Source organism: Rattus rattus, chromosome 9 (genome assembly GCF_011064425.1).
Source record: "Rattus rattus isolate New Zealand chromosome 9, Rrattus_CSIRO_v1, whole genome shotgun sequence".
NCBI classification, from domain to species: Eukaryota; Metazoa; Chordata; class Mammalia; order Rodentia; family Muridae; genus Rattus; species Rattus rattus.
In genome coordinates, this window is record NC_046162.1 from 76,792,101 (window position 1) to 76,817,204 (window position 25,104).

The window sequence follows — 25,104 nt, forward strand, 5'->3', positions numbered from 1 at the left end:
GACCTCATAATTTTTGATTTTGTGTTTTTATATAAGTCTTGTGACTCAGGCTGACCATGGAGCTGTAAATGACCTTGAACTTCTGTTCATTCTGACTTTATTCTCCTAATTCTGGGATTACGAGTGTGTGCTCCCTCATTGCTTTATGCAGCATTAAAATGACAGAATCCAGGGAGTCGTGCATGCTAAACAAATACACTCCCAGTCTGATAGACAGACAGACAGACAGACAGACAGACAGATGGACATCTGATTGGCCTTGCCTTTAACCACCTGGACTGCATCTGATAGATAGATAGATAGACAGACAGACATCTCATTCTCCTTGCCTTTAACCACCCGAACTGCATCTGACAGACAGGCAGACAACAGGCAGACAGACAGACATCTCATTCTCCTTGCCTTTAACCACAGCCTCCTAGTATCTAAGACCTTATTTGCTTCCTTTTTACATGTATGTCTCACCTGGGGACAGCCTCTGCCAGCGCTGATGTCTTACATTATCCAATGACGGCGAGCCTGTATTAGAGTCTGTCTACTCTGCCTACCAGCCAGGGCTCCAAACAGTTTTCCACGGGGAGTAAACTGTCATTTTTCACCACATTAAATTTTATAAGTTTCTAGCGAATGGAAAATGGATTTTATTATTTCTCTGCCCCCCCTTCTCTCCTCTCCCCTCACTCCCCCTCTTTTTTGTGCCATGAATGTTTTATGGCTGCAAAAACAGAATTTGTGGTTTTGACTGTTCAAGTTTGATGCAGAAAGCTGCAGGGGCTCTTATGTAACCCGATGGCCAGAATAATTATCAAAATATTTTGCTTTCCACCCTTCCTAAGCTTTAGCAGCAGAAAAAAAAATAGTGTATGCAACCTTTGGACCACAAAATAATAATAATAACGAGAAAGGCCCTTTTACGAGGTCTGCCTGTACACCTACGGTGAAGACACCAAACGGGGAAAAAGCTCGGGCTTGGGAGTCCTGGGCCAGTGGCCCAGTTGTTATTAGGGAAGTTCTTTCTCTAGGAAGGAAGCAGAGTCTAAGGGATAAGAAGTCCTGGATCACGGTTGGAAGTGAATAAGCATAAGCAGATTCTGTGTTCCTTCCATTCTGAATCCAGAAATCACATATTACTGATCGGAAAAATTACAGGGTGAAGAATTAGCATGTGCCATTTTCTACTTGCCAAAAATGTTTCGTCCTCTACCGGAAACTGTTGTCCTTCTAGATTGTTAGCTGGCCTCTCCAGGCTTCTGATTCCCCAGAGGTCAGAACTTCTCTTCCTTGGAACTTATAACTATATTGTATGGCTATAAACATGGCCATCCCCTACAGGGCTCGCAGGCCCTGAGATGACGGTGCTGTTTTGAGACATGGTGGGCTTTCAGAACATGTGATCTATCAGATAGATGTGGGGCTTGTGGGTTATAACCCAGTCTGGGCCAGGCTGCAGTTCCTTCTACTTCCTTTCTCCCCCTTGGGATGGAGAGGTCCAGCCAGCATGCCCTGAGCTGTTCTATTGTGATGCCCTGCCTGTCCTGATAAAGTAGTCCTGGAACTGTAATCCACAAAAAATCCTTCTTCTTCTGTAGTGTTTCTGTCACGTGAGGAAAGGAAGAAGAGAAAGTGTGCCATAAAGGGGAGGACCCTCACGTGGCATGGCTTTCCAAGCATGGGCTCTGGTTTCAGATCGCCTGGGTTCATGTTCTGACTCTGTTGCTTAGCTGTTGGCTGACACAAGCAAGGCAGTCAGTCACATTCTCAGTGCCCCATTTTGTAAGAGGACACACAGCATTTCCCAAATGGTAGCACACACTGAACAAATTACAGGTCCCTTATCAATGCCACTGCTGTTCTCCAGACATTGCGATACCTGGCTATAGTCATTTGGAAGAGACGTCATGTTGCATTGAGCCTATACGTTGTGTTACTCCTGTCATAGAGTTGCTTTGTCCTAGTCAGAGATTTATCCTAAAGAAAGCAATGGCTTATCTTCACAGTAGTCTCTAGAATGGGTGCTGGTTCAAGCAATGGGTCCCAGTCCTGTAGGACCAGCATATCTAAAGGAGAGATTCTGACCTGATAGGTTTTATTTGTTCTTACAGAGTTAATCTCATGCCCACCGAATGCGAATTCTTGTGATTCGCCATCCGTGCTGACCTCTTCCAAACAGCCTCTCTATTCAGATGTCCTGAGTGTGGAGACCGATGGAGTTTCCTTTTCAAATCAACTCTTGTGGAGATCCTTCCAAATGGAACTTCGTTCCTTGGGCCAGAGAACAATGCAACCCAATAAGCTACCAGCTGGAGAGAAAGAGACGACGACGGCGGAGCTAAAAGGCATATCTCATTCTGGAGAAAATTAACCTCCTAATTTTGCTCAGTAATTGATTCCATGTGACTGAAAGAGGATTCAGATTCGACGGCGACTGTCATTTGGGGAGCTGGGAAGCAAAACCCTGTAATTACAGTCATGTAACCCTGTTATCAGGGTTAGGGGAGGGCTTGCTTTCCTCCTGCCCTGGCTGATCACAGGTGAGGCTGACCAGAGAGGAAGGGAAGAGAGAAGAGAAAGTAGGCTGGCCATAAAAAGGAACCCTGAAGGCAAACTGGACCATGGAGAAGAGGTCAGAGGTCAGAGGTCAGAGGGTCCTCTTGAGTTTTCATGATAGGAGCATGAAGAGAGCAGAGCTTCCTGCTGGCTTCAAATGCCATTCCTTCTGCCTGGGTGAAGGCTTTAACAACGTCTAGGTCCCGTGGCCATTTACAGAGAGTCAGGAAGATCATTTCAGTGGCACCTAGAATGGCATGAGAAGCTGGATGACTTATTTTGTTGAGTCCAGCTGTGATCTTTGAAGCAATGGGAGGAGCCCTGGGCAAGCAAAACCAGGCCTTGTTCTCACTTCAGGTGTCTGAACAGAACCCGGGCTGCAGGCACACATGGGCATCATTTTACTGGCTCCATTCCAATAAGCACAACAGCCTGTTTTGTCTAAAGAGATAAGTACTTGTCTTTGCAAAGTTTGGATTAGGCTAATAAAAGCAGGACTGCCTGTTTCAGTGATATGCATCTCCTGGGAATGAATTGACATGCTCTCTCTCTCTCTCTCTCTCTCTCTCTCTCTCTCTCACTGACACCTCTTAGCCTTCTAACAAGCAAAGGTATTGGGCATGGTAGTTACAGTGAACTGATTCAGGTACCACAACAAAGGAGAGAGATGGCTTAGAGGAGAAAGTGCTTCGTGGGTAAGCGTGAAGGCCTGGTTTAGAATTCCTAGAAGCCATGTAAAAAGCCAAGCATGGCTTCGAGGCCGTGACTCCAAAGTTGTGGACTTCACCAGCCAGCCAAGGCTCTGGCTCGATGAGAAGTTCTGGTTTAAGACAATAAGGTAGAAAAAAAAGGAAACCACCGGAAGTCCTCCTCTGGCCTCTGCACATATGTCCACTGCCACTGAGGGACATACTTGTACACTTACATGCATACATCATAGCACACACATGCATATACCACCACCACCATCATCAGTAACAACAGCAAAACAGCAACATCGCTATCCTCCTCTGAAGAGCATCCTTCCAGCTCTGTGTAGTGAAAGGTTTAGGTCATACACTGGGAATAATACTATGATCTCAGAGAAGCCAAAACAACGGCAACCAATGAGTTCGTACAACTCTAAAGTCATACGAAGTAATCTGTAGCGATGTCGCACCTATCACCACCCAGGGATCAGTGTCTAGGAAGAAGAAAATATAGCAGTTGAAGAGATATACTTCTCGTGATGCTGCCAACTGCAAACGAAGATGAACAGTTCTCACTGTTATTATCAGTGTTTCTGTATAATATTGGTACAGTGGTTCACAGTTCAGAAATACATCTGCCACCAGAATAGTTTGAAAGCTGGATGCTAGATTGAGTGCTTTATCCCTCCAAGTAGCCTGAGAGAAAGCAACATAAGAAAAGTAGGTTTATTAAGGTTCATGGTTAAAGAGGAAAGTGCATCATGACGGGGAAGGCATGGCAGGAGGATACGGAGGCAGGTGATCGCACTGCACCTGCTGCAGAGAGGTGAAGGCTGGTGCTCAGCCTGCTTTCTTCTCTCTTTCCTTTCTATTCCAGCCCAAGCAACAGTGCCTCCCACAATCCGAGTGAACATTCAATCACCATTTAATCCTTCCTGGATGACAAAAGTATGTCTTCTATATGCTTCTCGGCCTTGTCAAGTTGAGAGTGACGTTTATCTATCCCAGAAGAATGTGGTCACAGAACTCAGTGGAAATTCATTTCTTAATTATATAACAGGAGATGAGCACATCTGTTTTGGAGATCCAAAGGTTTTAAGGTAGAAGAAGAAAAGAAGAGGAGGAGGAGAAGGGTGAGGGAGAGAAGGAGGAAAAGAAGGAGAAGGAAGAAGCAGAAGAAGCAGAAGAAGCAGAAGAAGCAGAAGAAGAAGAAGAAGAAGCAGAAGAAGCAGAAGAAGAAGGAGAAGAAGGAGAAGCAGAAGAAGCAGAAGAAGAAGAAGAAGAAGAAGAAGAAGAAGAAGAAGAAGAGGAAGAAGAAGAGGAAGAAAGAAGAAGAAGAAGAAGAAGAAGAGGAGGAAGAAGAGGAAGAAGAAGAAGAAAACAACGTTACTGTATTATAAATAAATACAGATGAAAATTAACATGAAAAACTTTAAGGGTTTTCAAGGGAGAAGTTCAAAAGATTCTGAAGTCACCTCTTCAGCAAAGACTAAAACTCAAGTGAAAGTTGAAAAGGGGAATTTTGTTTTTTGCATTACAGAAACAAATAAATGAAAGGATCACTGTTCATCTTGCATCTGGTAGGAATAAATGAAATGCCTGAGTGCGTATGTACAAACTTGCATGTGTGCGTTGATTATTATGAATAAACACCAACGCACGTTCTACACCCTACTTTCCTCTTGATGTTCAAGACGTTCATTTCTTAAACAACACGAGGCATAGGATACTTCACTTTGAAGGATTTCTGCGACCCATAAATGGGCAAATGTGTGGTCTGACATGTGGCATGATGAATGCTAGTTTCAGTTTAATTTGATCGCCTATTTAAAAAAAGTATTTAAATCTAACATTGGCTCATTTTCATGCATGTATAAACACATGCATAAATACATAAATAAGTTTCGAGTATAAACCAAATAGTGTTAATTAATTTCAGAAATAGAAACTTGTTAAGAAAAATACAATGCCCAAGGCCTAGTAAGGAGATACAGTTATAATTTTGTATTCAGTATTCTACCCTTATATTTGATTGCATTTTCAAGGTTAACTGATGTTTTTAGCTTCTTGACATTCCTTCCAGAGATGACTTATGGACATATATACTTTAGTATACATATGTTTTTATCTATTTGTACATTACATATACATGATTAATTTCATGTATTTCTTTGTCTTTTATCTCTTGCTTTTCCTTATCCTGGGGGATGTCCTGAATATAGTAGTATATTCAGTATTTCCTCGTTCATTTCTTTGGATTATATATGTATGTGTGTGAGTCTGTGTTTAAGCATGTGTCCTTGTATGTAGGTGCTCACAGAGGCCAAAGGAGTTAGATCCCTGTGGAGACAGAGTTATAGGTCCTTGGGAGCCACCTGATATGGGTACCAGGAATTGAACTCAGATCTTCTGAAAGAGTAGTTGATGCTGTTAACCACTGAGCCATCTCTCTAGGCCATTCCTCATATATTTGAAATCTGCCTTGGGTCTGTTAGATGGATGTTCTCTACTGTATTTAATAAGCTAAGGTCTCCCCTGGTGTGGTGACTCGTTTTTAAAATTATAAATTATGTTCCGTAAATTAATCTGAAACATCATTCCCAGACCTTTCTGGTGTGGCTGCTTTAGATTCTGAGGAGAAAGCCTCTTAGACATTGGAGGGAATCAAGTAAACACCCTAGGTGGCTACTTTCCATTTCACTAGAGGGAGTTGGAAGGGAAAGTAGAGGGAAAGTCATGGAGTGGACACCAAGGCAATCTAATTACTAAGGTCACATAGCAATTGCTGGGATGGCAGGAAGGCTGAGTTTCTGGAGTACGGAAAAATCCCAATTAGATGATTAATTTAGGTACTGGGTGTGCTTTTAGCCTATGGCCACAGAGTCAGGAAAAGAAACAATTACCACTCCAAATTGCCATGCTGGACTGATTAATTTTTAATTGAGTCTTGTTAAAGGCATGGAAAATGGTGACATATATAACCTGGAGAAATAGGCCTGGGCCAGTGGGGGCCACTCTCCTCCCCACAGGAACCCAAAGATTTAATGGAGAAGAGAGAGACTCAGATAGAGCCTGGAGGCAGAGGGTGACAGTGATGGGGGTGGGACCTCAGCTCCCTTGGGGAGAAAGCCAGACTTCAAAGAGAAGTGTCAAAAGGACATAGTGTTGAAAAGTTGGTCCTCTCTAGCCTGTCTACAGGCTACCCTGTGGCACCTCTTGCAGTGAGCCCGGCTCTTTGCATCACTGAGGGTTAAGATGAAGATACCTTTTGCTGCCTCTCTTGGCGTGACTTAAGTTACGTTGTCGTATAGAATTTAAGATAGATTGAAGTCATAGCCTTTGATCATGCCTAGGACAAGGGAGGAAGAGAAAGAGGCAAAGGCAGAGGGAGGTGTGTCTGACCTTCGTTGGCTGTTCTTGTCATGTATTCTGAGCAGGGTAGAGATGTAGAACAAAGCTGTGTGACAGGGACATAGCCTTATCCCAGGATGCTGCGAGGCAGAAGGAATCATGTGGCTCTCGGGAGCTGTTGAGTGTTCTAACCACACCCATGTGCTAAAGATATTTCCTAGAGTCTGGTACTTAGCAAGGTTTCCTAAGGCCTTGGAACTCTCAGGAACTACAGTGTGACTTTGAGGAGACTCCTTGACAGAAGTTTGGTTTTGTGTGTCTGTGTGTGTGGGTTGTTTTTTCTTTTTCTAAACATTTCGCTAAAATGTTCTATGTCATAGTAACTCATTAGAATTGTGACCTCATTAACTTCTCCTTGATTTCTTCTCAGATTAATTCTTTTTAAAGCAAGCTTTTGTTTGATATTATGTGCCTGAGTATTTTACTGCATGGGCCTAAACTCGACTACCTACATATGATGCCCTTAGATACCATAAGAGGACATCAGCTCTCCTGGGCCTGGAGTCACAGAAAGTTGTGAACAACACTGCTGACAACCAAACCTCAAGCCGGTGCTCCTAACCGCTCCTCCATCCGTCTCGCTGCTGTCTCTGATCAATTATCTAGTGTCAAGGAGATACAAATAAGTGACAGAGAAGTCCATGCCTCATCTTTAAATGCCATACTAAATAGCCAAACGAGCGTGGTATAATCTCTTTTGATGGATGGGGAAAGAGTAAATGTGAGCATCTTACCCATGGTAACACAGACCTGAAGATGAGGACCACTCTCTCCTCCCCTTCTGCCCTCTGCATTCGAGTTCTACTTCCTTGATGGTCACTAGGCCATATCAGTTTTAAATCGCATCTCCCTCGCCACATGCTTAGCTGAATAGGACTCCGATATTAGGCCTGCCTCCTAGCCGTGTTAATAACTTCGGTATAAACATGAATGAATCACTCCAATACGTGACAGATTTAATTTTCTTTAACCTGTGAGATTAAAACTTTCGTAGCCCATCATGCTGCCAAGGTAGGTGATACCTTTGCCACTCGTTGAGAATGGGTCTGTTGCCAATAAATATTCAATTTACTTTTAAAAAGTCTGCTGGAGAGATGTCTCAGAAGTTAAAAGCCCTCATTGTTCTTGACGAGGATCCAGATTCCGTTCCTAAAACCCTCATGGCCATATGCAACTGCCCTTAACTCCAGTTCCAGGGATCTGATGTCATCATCTCCTTGTGGCCTCCTAGGGCACTGCATGCACACGGTGCACATATTTCCATGTAGGCAAAACAAGCACACACGTTAAGTTAAAAAAAAAAAGATAAAAACCATACACTTATGATTGCCCTAGTTTTGCATATGTCTGATTTCTGTACTCTGTAGGGAAATCAGCTAAAAGATTGATTTGTGCAAAACGAAGGAGAGATCCGCATCATACAGTAAGTAGATAAGAACATGAGAACGTCACCAACTCCCAAAGGTTACCTTCTGCTGATGAGCAGAATTGTGCTGGTTGCTGGGTATCAGTCATGAAAACACATGGAATAGTCCCCATGATAGAGACCAATGCAGAGTGGAGAGCCTGAAAGATTAATGATAAAGTAGACTATTGTTTAAATGTGTCAACTTCTGGGGGCCAAGGAGATAGCTCAGGCATTCGGGTCTTGTACACAGTGTAAACACGAAGACCCTAATACGTCCCAGAGGAACCCCTCCAAAAGCTGGACGTGACATGACGCACCCATGGTGGTGGGCATGGTGGGCGTGGTGGGCGTCATGACCTGCTTTTAATTCTATCATGGAGATGGGTGGAGGGATAGAATGAATAGATTTCTAAGACTTACTTGTTATGTAGGTTAATTTCCTTGGTGAGTTACAAAGTAGACAGAGGGGGCCGGAGAGTAGAAGATCCTGTCTCAAAAATCAACCTGGGCATAAGTTAGGAGACAGTTGAGTTGTCCTCTAGCCCTTACACACGTTCACATGCATGTGCGTGTTTGTATGCACGTGCGCATGCATAAAAGGAATCATTTCCTTTTCTCACTCGGAGTATGAGATTTCATTTCTCGGGAAGTTGACTTGGGATATGATCATCTATCTTCCAGTTTCTTGGTGTTTAATCCTCACTTTCTCCGAATGTTTGTTGGGCCTAGCCATTGTCTTTGTCTGACCAAGAAGATAAGCAATGATGGCATGTCATACTCCTTTGCAGTTTTGGTGAAGAACTCCGGATGAAGCCCTGTGTGGAGAGACCAAGCCACCATCCCAGATGGAATAACACAGACAGTGTTGGATGAGAGATAACCGAATGGCCCATGTTAGCACACATCATGGGTTTTGTAGGTGAATGTTGTGGGTTTCTAACACTCGCAGAATCTCCTGGTTTTCTTCTCTTCTTTGCATGAAGCTTGTCTTGTGTCACCAGACAACTCACCTGGCCTCCCTCTGTCTGCTTCTCTATTTAAAGAAGGACGATATTGCTTGCCATCTACCTTTCCCCAGGGGTCATAAATTAACAGTTGAGAAACTCCTTTGAGATCACCCATGAAAAGTGCAATGGAAGCGTAAGCAGGGCCCGTTATTTATTTTTATAATCCATTTTAAAATTGAATACTTAGAGAAAATAGATTTTCCAGCCACCAGAAAGGAAGTTTCTTCAATGCCACAACATATTATGTATTGGGTACTCTCCAACCGTAGACTATATTTCCCCTTTATAGCACTAATTTAGATGTTTATGGGTCTGTAAATGTATTCCATTTCTCCCGGGGCTTCTGAATGCCTATAATAGGCTAATATTTTGAAACACTAAATGATGCCTTGGGCAAAGTATAAAACAGCAGTCTAGGAGAAGTAGAGAAAGAGTAATGATACAGACACTCTGCCCCCAAATAAAATAATACCTTCAGACTACCTGAATTACCCTGCAAAGTGTCTAATTTGTGATCATTATCTCTCCCCTTCTTGTTTCAGACCATCACTTTTATATCCTGCAACTTTAGGGGTGATGACCCCCCCATGAAGGGAGCACAGATATTCAAGTTTCTATCCTAAAAAGTATTGTGATGTTTTTAAATAATTAAAGTGAGGGAGGTGGCAGAGAGGAGTCGGGAAATGGGAGTCTGGTGTGGGGCCTTGTCAATGTACCTAGGGCTTAGCTTAGTTTGGGAATTCTTGTCCTAACACTGATGCTGATGGTCAAGATTTTAATCTGGCCACGAACTGCAAGAACTCTTTCTTGTGTTGGGTGGGGTTTTCTATATGACATTGCCCAAGAAAATAATTAATCATCTTTCCCAGTTGGAAAGGCTCGCCACCTGTGACGGGGTATACCGTGGGCACAATGAGGATGAGTTGGATGTCCAAACATTTTATTTCACGGAGTTGAGGATGAGAGAGGACTTTTTCTAACTTGGCCCCATTTTTTGCGCGAGGCCTTACTCTGTAAAAGTTAAGTTGTGCAACCCATCTCTATATAAAGACTGAAAAAAAAATTCACGTGACAGTTTCCAAAAACCTCTCCTGTGTTGCAATCCTGAGTACTGAGAACTACTTTCCAACAAGGCTCAATTAGCTTACAGCATGCTAAACCTGAAGCTATAGGAAGCCCCCTTCAGACACAGGGCTCCCACACACGTGGATGCTTTTGAGCTTGCCCCCCTTGCCATCATGCCCCGAGGGCTTACATCCTGGCGAACTACCCTGTTAGAGTTCAGGTGACTGTGCAGAAACCAGCTGGCTAAGGTCCTCCCACAGGGTGACAAGCCAGCCTTCTTAGAACATGAGAGGGGCCCACAGCACACCATGTTAGAAGGAAAATCATTTTAAAGGGCCATTTTAAACTTTCCTTTCTGTCATCCACGTGTAACTTCCCGTGACTAGATGACAATACGGAAAAACAAAACAAAACAAAACGAAAAAACAAGAGACATCTACCTCTCTTTGACTTGAGAGCTAATGCTCAAATTCTCTAAGCAGGAAATCTGTGCACGGTTTGGTATTTATAGGTGCAGTGTGGGAGAGTAGATGGATGGGGTACTTAATACTTTTTACCCTTCCATCCATTCTTCCTTCCTTCTTTCCTTCCTTCCTTCCTTCCTTCCTTCCTTCCTTCCTTCCCTTCCTTCCTTCTTCCTTCCTTCCTTCCCCTTCCCCCTCCTTTTCCTTTTCCTTCATTCCTTCCCCTTCCTTTCTTCATTCCTTCCCTTCCTTTACCTTCTTCCCCACTTCCCTCCTCTCCAGTCTGACTTTTGATAAATTGCCTAACTTCTAAGGTCCAATTCCTTTAGTTGCTTGATTTAAGAATATTAGCAGAGGGTGGCCATGCTGGGGACAGGAAGAGTTTCACTGACCATAAGGGAAGTAGATAATTCTGTTTGTCTATTTATTCATCAACCTATCTGTGTAGCTACCCACTATACGTGTCTGTGTCTGTCTGCCTGTCTGTCTGTCTATCCATCTATCTATCCTCATGTGACTGGTACTCACCAGCCTTATATCAAAATTGGTGCCAAAAAAAAGGAAGCGGTTGAACCCAGGAAGAGAGATCCCCTACTGAAGAAGAGGCTCATTGCACTACAGAATGTCTCAATCTTGGTCAGCTCTTCCTGACCTAATAGTGTTTCTATTAATAGAACCCTAGAGAAGGAAAACATCTTCCCAATCCGAACTCTCCTTAGTTGTTTATTGTTTGGTTTACTTTTTCTCTGCCCACAGGGAACAGAAACAGAGACCGCGTGGAGACAAACAAGCAGGACCAGGAAACCGCTCTATCTTCTTCCCTGAATTGTATTTGAACTTGAGAACAGGGTTTGTGGTTCACCGAATGACAACTTAATGCAAATATCTTTTGGGGCTGTCCCAGACAAGTTACTGACTCTCCGTGGGGAGTTATCTATTCATTTATAAATAGTGGTTTTTTTTTTAATTTTATGTGTATTTGTGTTTTGCCTTCATGTATGTATATGCACCACATGTGGGCCTGATGCCCTTAGGTCAGAAGAGAGCATTAGGTCCTCTGGAACTGGAGTTACGGGCAGCTGTGAGTTGCTATGGATACTAGGAACCAAACCCAGGTCCTCTGCAAGAGCAATAAGTGCTCTTAACAACAGAGCCCTTAGATAGATAGATAGATAGATAGATAGATAGATAGATAGATAGATAAACATATAGATATATATTTGCTTGTTTGTCTGTTTATTGTGTATGTGTTCCTGTGGATTGATGTATATGTGTGATGTACATATGTGATATGCATCTAGAGGCTGAAGTCTTGGGTACTATCCTCAAGAATCCTGTCCTTTTCTTCGTGACTGGGAATCTCATTGGCCTAGAGGTCATCAATTAGTGTAATCTGGTTGGCCAGTGACCCCAGGGATCCTTATGTGTCCTCATCCCCGATGCTGGAACTATAAACATATATCACCACACCCAACATTTTTAGGGGTTTCTGGGGATAAAGTCCAGGTCTTTCTGTTTTCAAAGCAAGCACTTTACCCATTAAGCCACCCCCCCACCCCACCCCCCCCACTCAGCCCCCATTGGGAACTTAAGAAGCACCTGGAGTGAAGTCAGTATCTTCAGGGTTAATTTTAAGTATCAGAAAGTCTTTGCCGTGCCGAGACCACGTGCATTTGATAATGACACCCTTCTAAAAGGCCCCCATTTTGTCTTCTCTAGCCACACAGATCTCATCGGCTCCCTAATGAAAATCTAACATTCCCCCCAGCTAATGGCAAATGTGGCTAGGAACAAAGAAGGCTTATTTTTGTTTCTGTAGGGAAAAAAAATAATGGCACTTACCCAGATCTCTTTTCCAGACACCTTGGGAAACGGTGCCTTCCAAAGGCAGACAGCTAAATCTTTTGCGGGGTGCCAGGTTGTGTTGGTGCCACATTAAAACCCACATGCTTCACTAAAGGGGCTGGTCTAATGAGTTTATTTCTCAGCCCAGGTCTAGCAACAGGGCCATGGAGTGACTTCATGGCCATCAGTACTGCTGACTAATGCCTGTATCAACACCTACCGCCGCCGCCACCGCCACTGCAGTGATTTTACGTTTAGTTTGATTTCTCCAGACAGAACTTTTCCACATCATTGGAACTAATTGAGGTAATGGAGAAATTATTCTGGTGCCAGAGCACTCTTTATTTCGCCCACTTCCCCTTTGGTATTGAAAGACAACAATGCTCTCAGACTCCCGGAGTGTTTCTTTACAGGCAAGAGGTGGGGAGCGAATTCAAGAGCCTGAGGTCGGGAAGAGGCGCCGTAAAACTGTCTTCTGGACGCGACCTGACTGTTGGACCCACAAGCACACAGTGGTGACTTCCTCCAAAAGACCTGCGTAAGATTGGCTTCACCACCAGTCCATCACAGCCGTGGGAGGGGCTCTGTAAGGCCCCACCCCTTCTTGCGCTATTAGCTGTTGATGGTTGCTGTTGGAAGGGAAGTCAGGATTTTAGGTTGTTTGACCACTGAACTATCCTTCCTTAAGTTAGTAATGCCCCCTCCCTCCCCATGAGAGATAATGCAGACAAATCTAAACAAATACAGTACACTACGAAACAAAGATATGAAGGGAAGATCCCTAGGAAGGGGTCCTCTAGGACGGCAGAGGGGGCAGGAGAGGTTAAATGGGAAGTTTTTGAACAAAGAATATTTTACACACGCACACACACACACACACATATGTATACACTCACACATACACAGATGTATGCACACACATATATATTGATATGTATACACACAAATATATATATACATACACACTTATGTATATATATATAAAGACAAATACATATGTATATACACAAACATATATTTAAATAAATTAAAACAGGGGAGACTATGGTCACATCACTGAGCCATTGGGCATTCTGTGCTTTTAGACAACGGAAGTTAGCTACCAGACACCCACCTTCCTGCTCCTCATCCAAGCTGCTCACCCATGCCCCTCCCGTGTACCATTTCTTCCCAGTGGGGACCTGAGAATCCCTTCTGTTTGTTACTGAGCCTGGCCACAAGAAATCTTCTCCAGATAGCTGAAACAGCTAGCAGATGGAAACAAACATTTTACGGGAACATACTCCACCTTAATTACATGCGTTGTCTGCCAATGTTTACAGCATCGCACGGGGAGTTTGGAGGTAAGACCGAGCTGGCCCAGTATGGTTTTGATTAGACGGATTTGTAGAGGAGGAGGATAGTGATAGAGCTTTTTACTGACTCCAGTCTCCCCCTCTACTCCATGCTGCATGATCCTCTCTCAGGAGCCCGGAAAGGGTTATTCCTAGGAGAGCGTGGTTTACCAAAAAGTCCTTGAGCTTGTCCAATGTCAAGAGTTTGGGGCTCACTGAGTATCTCGTGTTTGATTTCAGTAGACCACAGTGCATCCCTCCTCTGCAAGGCATTGTCTTGGTTGGATTTTAGGGTTACTCTGCAGAGTGGGAGTGTATAGTCTCCTTGAGACCACAGCCAGTGGTCTGTGTGACAGGGGTAAGGGGGGCCACAGAGGTTGAGCAGGAGATGTATGTGTGTGTATTGGAGATTAGAGGAAAACATCTACAAATTCTAGAAATAATGGCTTTCATAATACTCAACATACAAAGGCCTTGCTACCCTTTTCTAGTGATAACTTCTCCCTTCCAGCAATCAGGTTTTGCATCTTTCCCTTTATTGATTGGTTCATCCAAGGCAGATACCAGGAATGATACAGTTCTGAGCAACTGATGATAAATCTTGCGTCAATACTAGCCAGGAGCTTCAGTCCTGTGAGAGAGCAGTGGCTGTTGTGGTTCGGGGCTGAGATGGACGAATTGTATTACTTGCAGATTTTATTTCTTCACATGACCTACGACCCCTCCTTTGCAAAGTTAACAGAGGGTAGGCCTCTTTCAAGCCAACTGCAGGAAACTGACCTTCTGTGTTCACACTATGTTAGAAAGGCCTGGATGCAAAAATGAAAATTGTCTGGCCCTTCATCCCAGCCAGATTGTGGCACTGCGTGAAAGGATACAGGGTGCCCAGTGTGGTCAGGGCTCTGTGTATTTGCAACATCCTTTCCCTATAAAATCAAGTTGGGAGTCAGAGTTTGTAATGGGTACGGAGAGCATCTTTAAGGGATGTTTGAGCTGTGGACTTGACTTCAGCCGGTGCTTTCTTCGTTCTCAGCTACTTACCATCTAAGAGGTGTGCTTGGGACTAGAGAAGTCTGGCTGTTCTGTCTGCCTGTCTGGCAGTCGGTAGGGATCAGTTATTCTGGAAGTGCACAGTCAGAAACAGTGCAACTCACTTTGACCTCTGCAATCCTGGGTCCCAAACTGGCTTCTCTAACTCATTCTTTGACTTTGTCTGTGAAAAGTGCATCAGGTTCTTCCCCCTCTATGCTTCATTCTTACAATGTGAACATTTGAAGGGCAGGATCCTGGGGAAGTAAATGAGTCTTTCACTTTTAAAACTTTTAATTTTTATTATTAGTATTCTCTCTCTCTCTCTCTCTCTCTCTCTCTCTCTCTCCTCCCTCCCTCCTCCCCTCCCCCTCTTCTCTCCTCCTCCCTCCTTCCTCCTCCCTCCTCTCTCTCTCTCTCTCTCTCTCTCTCTCTCTCTCTCTCTCTCTCTCTCTCTGGTATACATAGGTTTGTGTGTATCACATTTGTGTGTGAGAACAATGAGTATGTGTCACAGAACACACCTGGAGTGTCAGAGGTCCACTTTCAGTCCAGTTTTACCTTTCTCCATGTTGAGGAAGAGTCTCTCTTGCTCCTGTTGCTCTGGTGTGAACGACAGGTTAATGGGGCCACAGGCTTCTGGTGGACTCTCTTGTCTCCAGATGGGAGTTACTGCTGTTTTATTTTTTTTTTAGATTTGTTTATTTATATATATATGTATAATTGGTTTTGAGTGGATGCATGCTCACACACTGTGTACGTGCACATACCCAGTGCCAGGGGAGGTACTTTGGTCCTCTGGAACTGGAGTTACAGAAGGTTGTGAGCCTCCCTGTGGGTGCTGGGAAGCAGATCTGGGTCCTCTGCAAGGGCAGCCATTCCTCTTCATTGCTGAGTCATCTCTCCAGCCACTGCAGCCAGGTTTTTAAATATATGTTTTAGTGATTCAAGTTATCATGCTTGTGTGGGAAGCACTTTTATTCCTCAAGTTATCTTGCCAGCCTAAAGACAATATTTTAAAGGCTTTAGGACTCAGCTTCACTTGCGTATTCCAATCATGTGCTTTGTGTGCATGCATTAGAATATAATTTTCAGACAGCCTACTCACAGATATTACGAAGGCCACACTCTTTAAGAGTTTGACAGTATCCTTGACTTTTTTCCCCCCTGACAAGGAAGACACTTGCTTAATCCAGCACTGTTGGAAACTCAGGAGACACTGGACCATTCTTTTAAAGTATAAAGCCAGCATAAGAGATGGTTTCTTATGATTCGGAACTGGATTGAGTAATTCAGTCAGAGTCTAGCTTTCCAGTGGGAAAGTCAGGCTAGGTTTGCTGGTGGGATGATGTCTGCTTCAATGCTCAATCTCAGACGGATTCCTTAGCCACATCTCAGTCTGGATTCTTGTTTTGTCCGTTTCTTTGTCTTGCCTGTATCGTTGGTGGAATAGTGGCAGAGCCCTCTGTATCGACAGGCTCCATATTTAGGATTCAAGCAAGCATGGGTGGAAAGTGTTTGGTGATGCCAGGGTGCTGAGTGGGGTACCAACAATATAGTACAACAATATGCATAACATACAGTTTATAGCTATTGTAAACAATCCAGAGCCACTTAACATGTGCTAGAGGATGTGCTTAGGTAACATGTAAACAGACACTATGCCATTACACACAAGGGTCCTGAACACGTTTGTATTTGCGACTTGGAGAAGGACCCAATACCCCAGGTTGGGACTATGATACTCCTTTTCAAAACTCTGTGACTTACCACTGTAAAACTTGATAGAAGTGGCATAAATTAAATTAGAAAAAATTATAATTATTTTATTTTTAATTGTGTGTTAGAAGGGTGAGAGAGACAGAGACAGAGAGGGACAGAGAGAGACAGAGAGAGGAAACAGGAGTGCTTGTAGAGGTCAAAAGAGGACATTGCAATCTCTGGAGTTGGAGTCACAGACTGTTGTGAGCTGCCCAGTGTGGTTGCCAGGAACTGAATTCATGGCTTCTGCAAGAGCAGTATGTATTCTTAACCACTAAGATATTTCCCTAGTCTTAAAATAGAATGTCCTGTTCATTCCAATTTTAATCAAAGTGTAGAAACTCCCTCTCCCCCCCATCCTAGCAATTTAACTGTATTAACAAATAATTCCAAAACAAAATAACGAAGGCTGGGGAGGTGGCTCACAAGTTAGGAGTACTGGCTGCTCTTCCAGAAGACCTAGGTTCAATTCTTGGCACCCATATGGAGCCTCAGAACCATATGTAGCTCCTGACCCATTTGGTCCATGCTCTCTTCTCTACTCCATGGGCACTGGGAATGGAAGTGGTACAGATAGACCTGTAGGCAAAACAGTCATATACATAAACTAAAAGTAAGATCTAAAAAAATTTACAGAGGAACAAAAAGCAAAATAATAATAGAGAGTCTTGTTGAATTCAGAAAATTTAAATATAAATGATCCAAACCTGATCTCCAGTGGCTACACAGTGAACATCAAAGGCAACAATTAAAAATGGTGGTGGAGGGGACACAGAGAAAAGGCAAGTTCAGTGTGCAGCTCATGTGATAGTTATGCAAACAGAGGAAACTAGCGTGGACCTGGGCTCAAATCTCGGCTCTAACACTTTCTGTGTAAGTCAGCTACTCTTTTGTCACAAAAACGTCCTGACCCAAGCTGCTTATGGCCTCAGCTGTTGCTGTAAAATTATAAAAAATGCTGTCTTTTATCCCGCACTAGATCCGGCACTGCAGTGCCCCAAGATATCTGGTAGATATCTTCTTCTCAGTCAGCAAAGCCTCTCACCTGCTGTGCTCTAGCCCTTATCACATGGCCGATGACTTCTCTCTGAGCCTGGCAACAATCTCTCTACCCATCTAGTTCCCAAGGCAGGTTGCCACCATGCCAGACATACACATCCCAATTCCGTGGTGGCCTAGTGTCTCCAGCCACCACATATTCTCTTGAATTCAATCGAATCGCCACATGAAAGAACACACAACACAATTGATCCAATTGATCCAATCTGATCCAGTTGATAAGATATAATTGCCCACCTTAACATAAAAAGCCCTGTACACATCCATCCCTTAAGAGTATTCATAACAACCAGTAAATGTGCAGAGAGGAATCTTAACATCAGCCTCCATGTTCTCTTGGCTGCTTCTCCCTCTCCTTGCTCCAGTTTCCCCCTCCTCTCTAAAACTTTTCTCCCACCCATCCTTCCCTCTCATCCAATGACAGGTCTCATTCTATCTTGTACCTGCCTTCACCTGCATAATGACATCATCCTACACAGAGTCATTATGCACAGGTCAACTGGACAGATCTGTGGGTTGGGTCAGTTCAGCTCATCACAGCTAGGCTTCCTCAAGAGTCTACTGTTGGCTCGAAGGCCAGTCAAGTCTCAGATGGTCCACTCCCAAGTGTGATGTCCAGCAGTCGGCTGGCAGTGACTGGTTATCCAGCCTTCTGTTGACATAGTACCTAGAAGTGCTGCTTCACAGCGAGGCATGTGAAGGACTTAAATACCAGGCTGTGGATTGCCACCTCATTTCTCAGTCTCGTGGGACCCACTCAGACTCAATGACACCAACAATGATAAAACACATCTAGTTAGAAAATGAAAAAAAATGTTCAATGTCGCCAGTCATCAGAGAGATACGAACGAAAACAGCCTTGAGATTCTAAATTATCCCTAGCAGAAGGACTGGGATTAAGAAAACAAAATACAATAAATGTTGGGGAGGATGTAGAGAAAACCCTTACACAGTGCTCCTAGGAGTAACCGGATTAGTAATTAGTCTGATCACTATGTATATCCTGTAGGGAGTGGGTATTCGTTAATTTTCTATTACTGTGATAAAACACCATGACAAAGGGATGCATAGAGAAGAAAGGATTTATTTGAGCTTACGGTTTCAGAACGTTAATCATGTCCATCAATATGACAAACAGGGGCATACCTGCCAGCTATAGCAGCAAGATGGGAGACCACACCTTGAGCCACAAGACTGAGGCAGAGAAACACTGAGAATGGTTTGAAGCTTTGAAACTTCAAAGCCCATCCCCAGTGACATATTTCTTCCAGCAAGCCCGTACCTGTAAAACCTCCCCAAATAGTGCCACCAACTGGGCAATTAAACCTATGAGGCTATGGGGGACATTGTCATCAAAACTACCACAAGAGGTTCAAACGAAACAAATAAACAACACAAGCAACCACAGGGATCCAACCCTGATTGCAGAATTAGCAAATGACCCAGCTATACTGTTATGGGGTATTTAATTAAAGGAATCTATGACAGTGTATCCCAGAGACACTGATCCAGCCTTGGGCCACACCTTTAGTGGCCACTTCAGCATAAAGAGGTGTGGCAGAAAAGCAATCTAAACATCGATGTTATATGTCTGTCACTGCACACAACCCTCCGATACAACCCAGCAATACTGCGACCATGAGCAGGGCAGGAGGAGAGTTTTGTTCATGCACGAGATTGTGTGCAGATGGCTTTACAATGGAGTGTAGCCTCTAAAATAAGGATAAACATTATCATGAACACCTCTATCTGTTGCGGTAAATATTAAAAATATCCACAAACCCTCAATGGCTGGCACTGTTGAACTACATGGCATTGGTGGGTATATTCATCTCAGCGGCAGCCAGTTCTAGGGCACCATGACACTGTTAGCTCTAGCTATTCTCCGGTCCCAGCTGTGGCCACCCTCCTGGCTTTCCGTTGCTGAACTCTGCTCACATTCCTAGCATTCATCCCCTAATGGTTATGGTATCAGCTCCCAGCAACCCAATAAGCTTGTAATTTAGCAATAAGATTTATATCTTAAATCCTCATTCCACAAAACGTACACACACACACACACACACACACACACACACACACACACACACACAAACCTCACAACCAATTGATAATGATATAAACTGCCCACCTAGATAAGATAAATTGACTTATAAAAATTTATCCCCTAAGAAATATTCACAACTACCTGTGGCCATTGAAGGCCACACGAATCTGGGTCACCCTTCTCTGCCTCCATCTTGGTTCTTCTCCTCTTCCCCTCCCCTTTCTCCTTCCTTCGTAACTCTGTGCCCTCATTACTTTTTTATTGCCCAATTACAGGCCTTGTCTTACCTTGTGCCAGCCCTCACCTGCATACACACAACAATCTGCCTATCCAGCATCGCACATTTATCATAATCATTATCTATTATTCATGGTTCTGTGTTCTATACTTGCACATGCCTGCCAGGACTGTGAGTTTGTACCCAGAAATGTTGGGGTGGCTTCGTGACTTCTGCATCACAAAATGCCTCTGGGACAGCTGCAGTACCCCTAGGCAGTGGGAATATTGGTCTCCAAGACAATTTTATGGGACCACTACTGTGTATGCTGTCCATTGTTGACTCAAATGACTGCATTTGGATACTGTGTCCAGAACCTTACTTCAGCAAAAAATGTGTTATACGTATGATCAGTACCTCCTTAATAATTTATAGCTCTTTCTGCTTGTTATAATTTCCCTTTGGTAATAAAAGTGTATATGTTTCTCTAAGAAAGAGAGAGGCGGGGCTGGAGAGATGGCTTGGTGCTTAGAAGCTCATGTATTTGGTTTACAGGACCTACTTTCAGTGGATCATAACCCTTTGCCTCTCTGGTTACAGGGGTGTCAGAATCTGATACTTCTGGCCTCTGTGGGCACTTGCATTTACACACACACACACACACACACACACACACACACACACAACACACACACAAAAGAAAGAGAGAGACAGAGAGAGAGAGAGAGAGAGAGAGAGAGAGAGAGAGAGAGAGAGAGAGAGAGACTTTAAAAAAAAAACCCAGAGTGGACTTGTACACTGAGAAAGAGTACACAGTCAAAGACCTTTTAGGCTGTTGCTAGTATTATTTGATAGCACAGGCTAGCCTCAAACTCATTATAAGTCCTAAATGATCCTCCTGTCTCCGTTTCTCAAGTGCTGTGTGTTCTTCTTAATTTTCTTCCCTCCCATCTGTACTCTTTGATAAGTAAGTCTCAACCTACCAGCAAATACAGAAGCTAAGCCATTCAAGATGCCTTATAAGAAGCCAGTGGGAGTGGGGTAGATCTTGGGGTTGGAGTAGCAGACATTTCCAGAACCTGTCAGTGTTTTAATAGCTTTGCTGTTATCACTTCATAATGGCCCACATTTGGGACCATTTATGGCTAATGGACATGTGTTGAGAGGTGTATGTAGGATGGTACGTCACGCAAAAGTGCAAGCTAAATGTTTGATTTTTTTTCCCCAACCCAGAACATGCACCGAAAGGGAGACTCTGTTCCTGTTGCTGTAAGTGCTTCCAGTCACAGTCAAAGACAACCACTCCCACTACGGCTATTTTCACACATATTAAAATTTCCTTTTTGAGAAAAGGGTCCGTCAAGACTTCAAGGTCATGACAATATTTTAAATCACTCACGTTCTATAGCGCTATGGGGTCCCAGTCTTCTGGAAGCAAGCCTGCCATCCCCTCAGGTTAGACATTTTGACAGTGCCCTTCAGCATCCAGCTCAGGATTTGGATCTATCCAGAATTACAAAGAAATCTTCAAGTCTCTAGTAAGGGTTTTAGTTCAAAGAGTTACTTATTCTCGCTACTGTGTGGAATTGATTCCTTGGACACGAATCTGGCCATTTTCAGTGAGAAAAAGCCACTATATTAAGTATTCAGATAATTTCCAAGACAGAGATACTGGAGTCTCCCCGACTTTCTTCCCCCCCTCTGCCACACAGGGCAACAACGGCTGGTAACTCATGTTGTGCATGTTGGGCACACATTTAAGATGTTTTCCCGTTTTGACCTACTTCGTCCTCTGAAAAATCTATTAGATGGGTATGCATCATGAAGTTCAAGAAACCTTGTCCCATTATTCGTGGAATCAATTTATAAATTATACACCTGTGCCCAGCCAGGTACTGGTCTTGCTACTTGGAATTCCTTCATAAATAACACACAGTCCTCAAGCCTTGGCATATGTATGCTCATGTCCAAGGCCACAGGGCTGGTGCAAAGGTAGAGCCAGGCTTCGAGCAGCTCTTTGGTTGCAAGAGATGGTATTTCAGATAATGCAGGGTAATACTTACACTTCAGAGTTTGTCTGTGTCTGTAGCGAAGATCTCTTGCTATGGTTTAACAGGACTCAGCATGAGTCTGTCCGGAGCACCAAGTCTTTCTTTGAACTTCAGTCATTAAGTTCTATGGAGCTCTGGTTGAATATCATCCAATTTATTTGAGCTCTTTTAAAGCTTAGTGGAAAGAATCCTTTTTTCCAGCCATCGATTTATCTCCCCCTGCTTCTTCTGTGTACAATCCAACATTTCCTTTCTTTACTAATTATCGCCGTCCTCGGGGGCAAAGGTGGAAAGGAAATCGTGGAAGTTGAACGAATGCAGGTAAGGAGAAGGCAGAGACAGCTGACGAGGCAGGCGCACTTTTTTGTTGCTGGCCTCAGTGATGTTTGTTTTCTCCTTGTGCATTTAAAGAGGTCCAAGACAAATGTCAGGCATGAAGTATATTTGCAAGCAGATCCTGATTTTGTCCCTGTGCCTCTCTGTCAGCCCAGCACCTCTTCCTGGTTGGGAGATTTGCATCTCAGTGAAGTCCCATCACCCAGATGCCTCGGGGATGGGGGTGAGCACATGCCTCATCGTGGCTATACATTGTAGTTCCACTAAATTAGAAATTGCATCCTTTCATTGGTGTTCTGTTTTGGTCTGGGTAACTAATATGGTAACCCTTGGTAATAGGGTTTTTTTTCCTTTTCTGCCCGTGCTGCTATGCAGTTTACAAACCCAACACTGAGTCCTTCCCCTGTCCTCTCGCTGATAATAACATTTGTTGACATCTCTGTTATGCACATGGTGCATGGACTCTATATATAGCAATGTAGAAAGTGTTTGGATAAAGAGCTGAAGAGAAAGGCTGTTGCCATGACTGTGTGGAATAAGGCTTTTTTTATTTTGATAAAATGATGCTGGCGGATTCATTTGTCTGTAAATAATTTATTTTGGAAACTGACAGTTGCTCATAATTGTAAGAGAAAGAACTTGAACAGTATTTGGGAGTATAAACAAAGGATTAACCCAACATTCTATTCCAGGGGTAATTAACTCCGAAGGATTTGTTGAGTCCTATGTGTGTCCAAAGAAGATACCTCAGAGGCTCCTCTTGTGCAGATCTGCAAAGTTAGCCTCTGATTTGCCTCTAAGTAGCAATGCGGCCAAACGAAAGACACCAATGTTATGTGAATCTGGGTCTGTCTTGCATTCAAAACACATCTGAGGGGTTCCTGTGAGATGCAGACCATTTATTTTAGAATATCTTTGAGTAAGACCAGGCATGGTGAAACACAACTATAATCTCAGAACTCAGGAGACAAAGACAGGCCCATCTGTGTGAATTTCAGGCTAGCCCAGTCTATCAAGTTCCAGGCTAGCCAGAGCTACACTATGCTGTCTCAAAAAAGACTCTCAATTTAGTATAAAATATTTTTATTATACATAATTTAATTTTTATGTGTATGAGTGTTTTGCCTTCAGGTGTGTGTGTGTGTGTGTGTGTGTGTGTGTGTGTGTGTGTGTGTGTGTGTGTGTGTGTGCCTGGTGTCCTCAGAGCCAGAAAATCAAATCCCTTAGATGTGGAATTATAGATAATTGTGAGCAGTCCTGTGGGTGCTGGGAGTTGAACCCATATCCTTTGCAAGAGCAGCCAGTGCTTTTATCCACTGAATCATCTCTTTGGCCCCTATTTTCCTTATTTTAGAATTATACATATGTGTGCGTGTCTATGTGAGAATGTACTTGCAACTGCCATTACCCTCAGAGGCCAGAAGAAGGTGTCAGATTCCCATGCAGCTGTTACAAGTTATGTGAGACACCCACCAAGGGTACCGAGAACCAAATTTAGATCCTCCTCAAGAACAGCCGTCCCTCTTAAACACTGGCACTTCTCCCTAGGCCCCAGCATAGGTTTTGAAGTCCTTGTCATGTGTATTACCCAAACTCTGAACAATTGGATCAGTACCATTTTAATCAGAGGCCCTCCCTGAAGGGGTAGTCAGCTGGGGAGGTATTGGACAAACCAAATTCCAGATGTGTATACGCCACGTATGTCAGTCACACCGATGTCTGGAGTTTGCTAAATTACCAGTTTGTAAATGACCAGTTTGCAAATCGGCTTCAGGGGTACCAGGAAGGGATGGCGATTCAGGGCAAGGGAGGCTCGCAGGAGCTAAAAAATCACTTACAGACGTGCAAGTAGAAGGCAAAGAATCCAGCAAAGGATACAGTCCCCATCAGGTGGCTCCCCCAGGCCTAAGGTCTAAAGGGTATTCCGAGATACATTTCTGGACTCAGCATTGCAGACATTTGGGCGAATCAGTGTCCTGTAGGTCTCTACTGTGTGCTATAAGCTATTTAGCGACACCCTTGATATTACTCCTTAGTTCAAAGCAGTCATTTCGTTTTTCAGTTTGTTTTGCCAACAAAATGTGTGTGTGTGTGTGTTTGTGTGCATATATGTATATATGTATGCATGAGTTTTTAGGGGTGTATATGTGCATGTATGGTGTGTTTGTATAGAGGGTATGTGTATGTATGTGTAGTGTGTATGTGTGTGGGTGTGTGTGCATGAAGAAAAAAATATATATATGGATGTGGGGTGTATATGTGTGTGTATTAAGGGTATGTGTGTATGAATGTGGGGGTATATGTTTAATTTTTGGGGGTGTTAAAACTGTCCATCTGAGAATGACTAAAATTATTTCTGGGTACTTGGAGTCAACTAAAATGATATTTGTGTCTGCCCAGGGCCTATTATAAGCATTTAGCTTTCATAGCATGTGGCGGCCAGGTTCGATCAAGGGACCAAGGAGGGAGTACACCTTCAACTCCCCAGACTGCCTTTGGAGGGTGTTTGCTAATGAAAGGTGAACAACTGGCAGCTAGAGTCAGGGTGGGGCTTGACATGGCTTCAACTAATTCGTGAGCCTTGGAGATATTAAAACTCCCCTACCTAGAATTTCTTGGTAGCCACTGTTGTCTCCACAAAGACCCAGAGAGCTGAGACCAAATGACCCTTGTCAGTTCTCAGGGTGAACGAGGGCTGATAACTTACATAGTTGGTGTGTAAGGCTGTTTGGAGTAGTTTTTAATCACCAAGTTCTCGGTACAGGGGGCGTAGAAAAGAAGATCCGTAGACAAGAAGAAAAGGTCTCTTTCTCCCAGTGGAATTTGCCCTACAA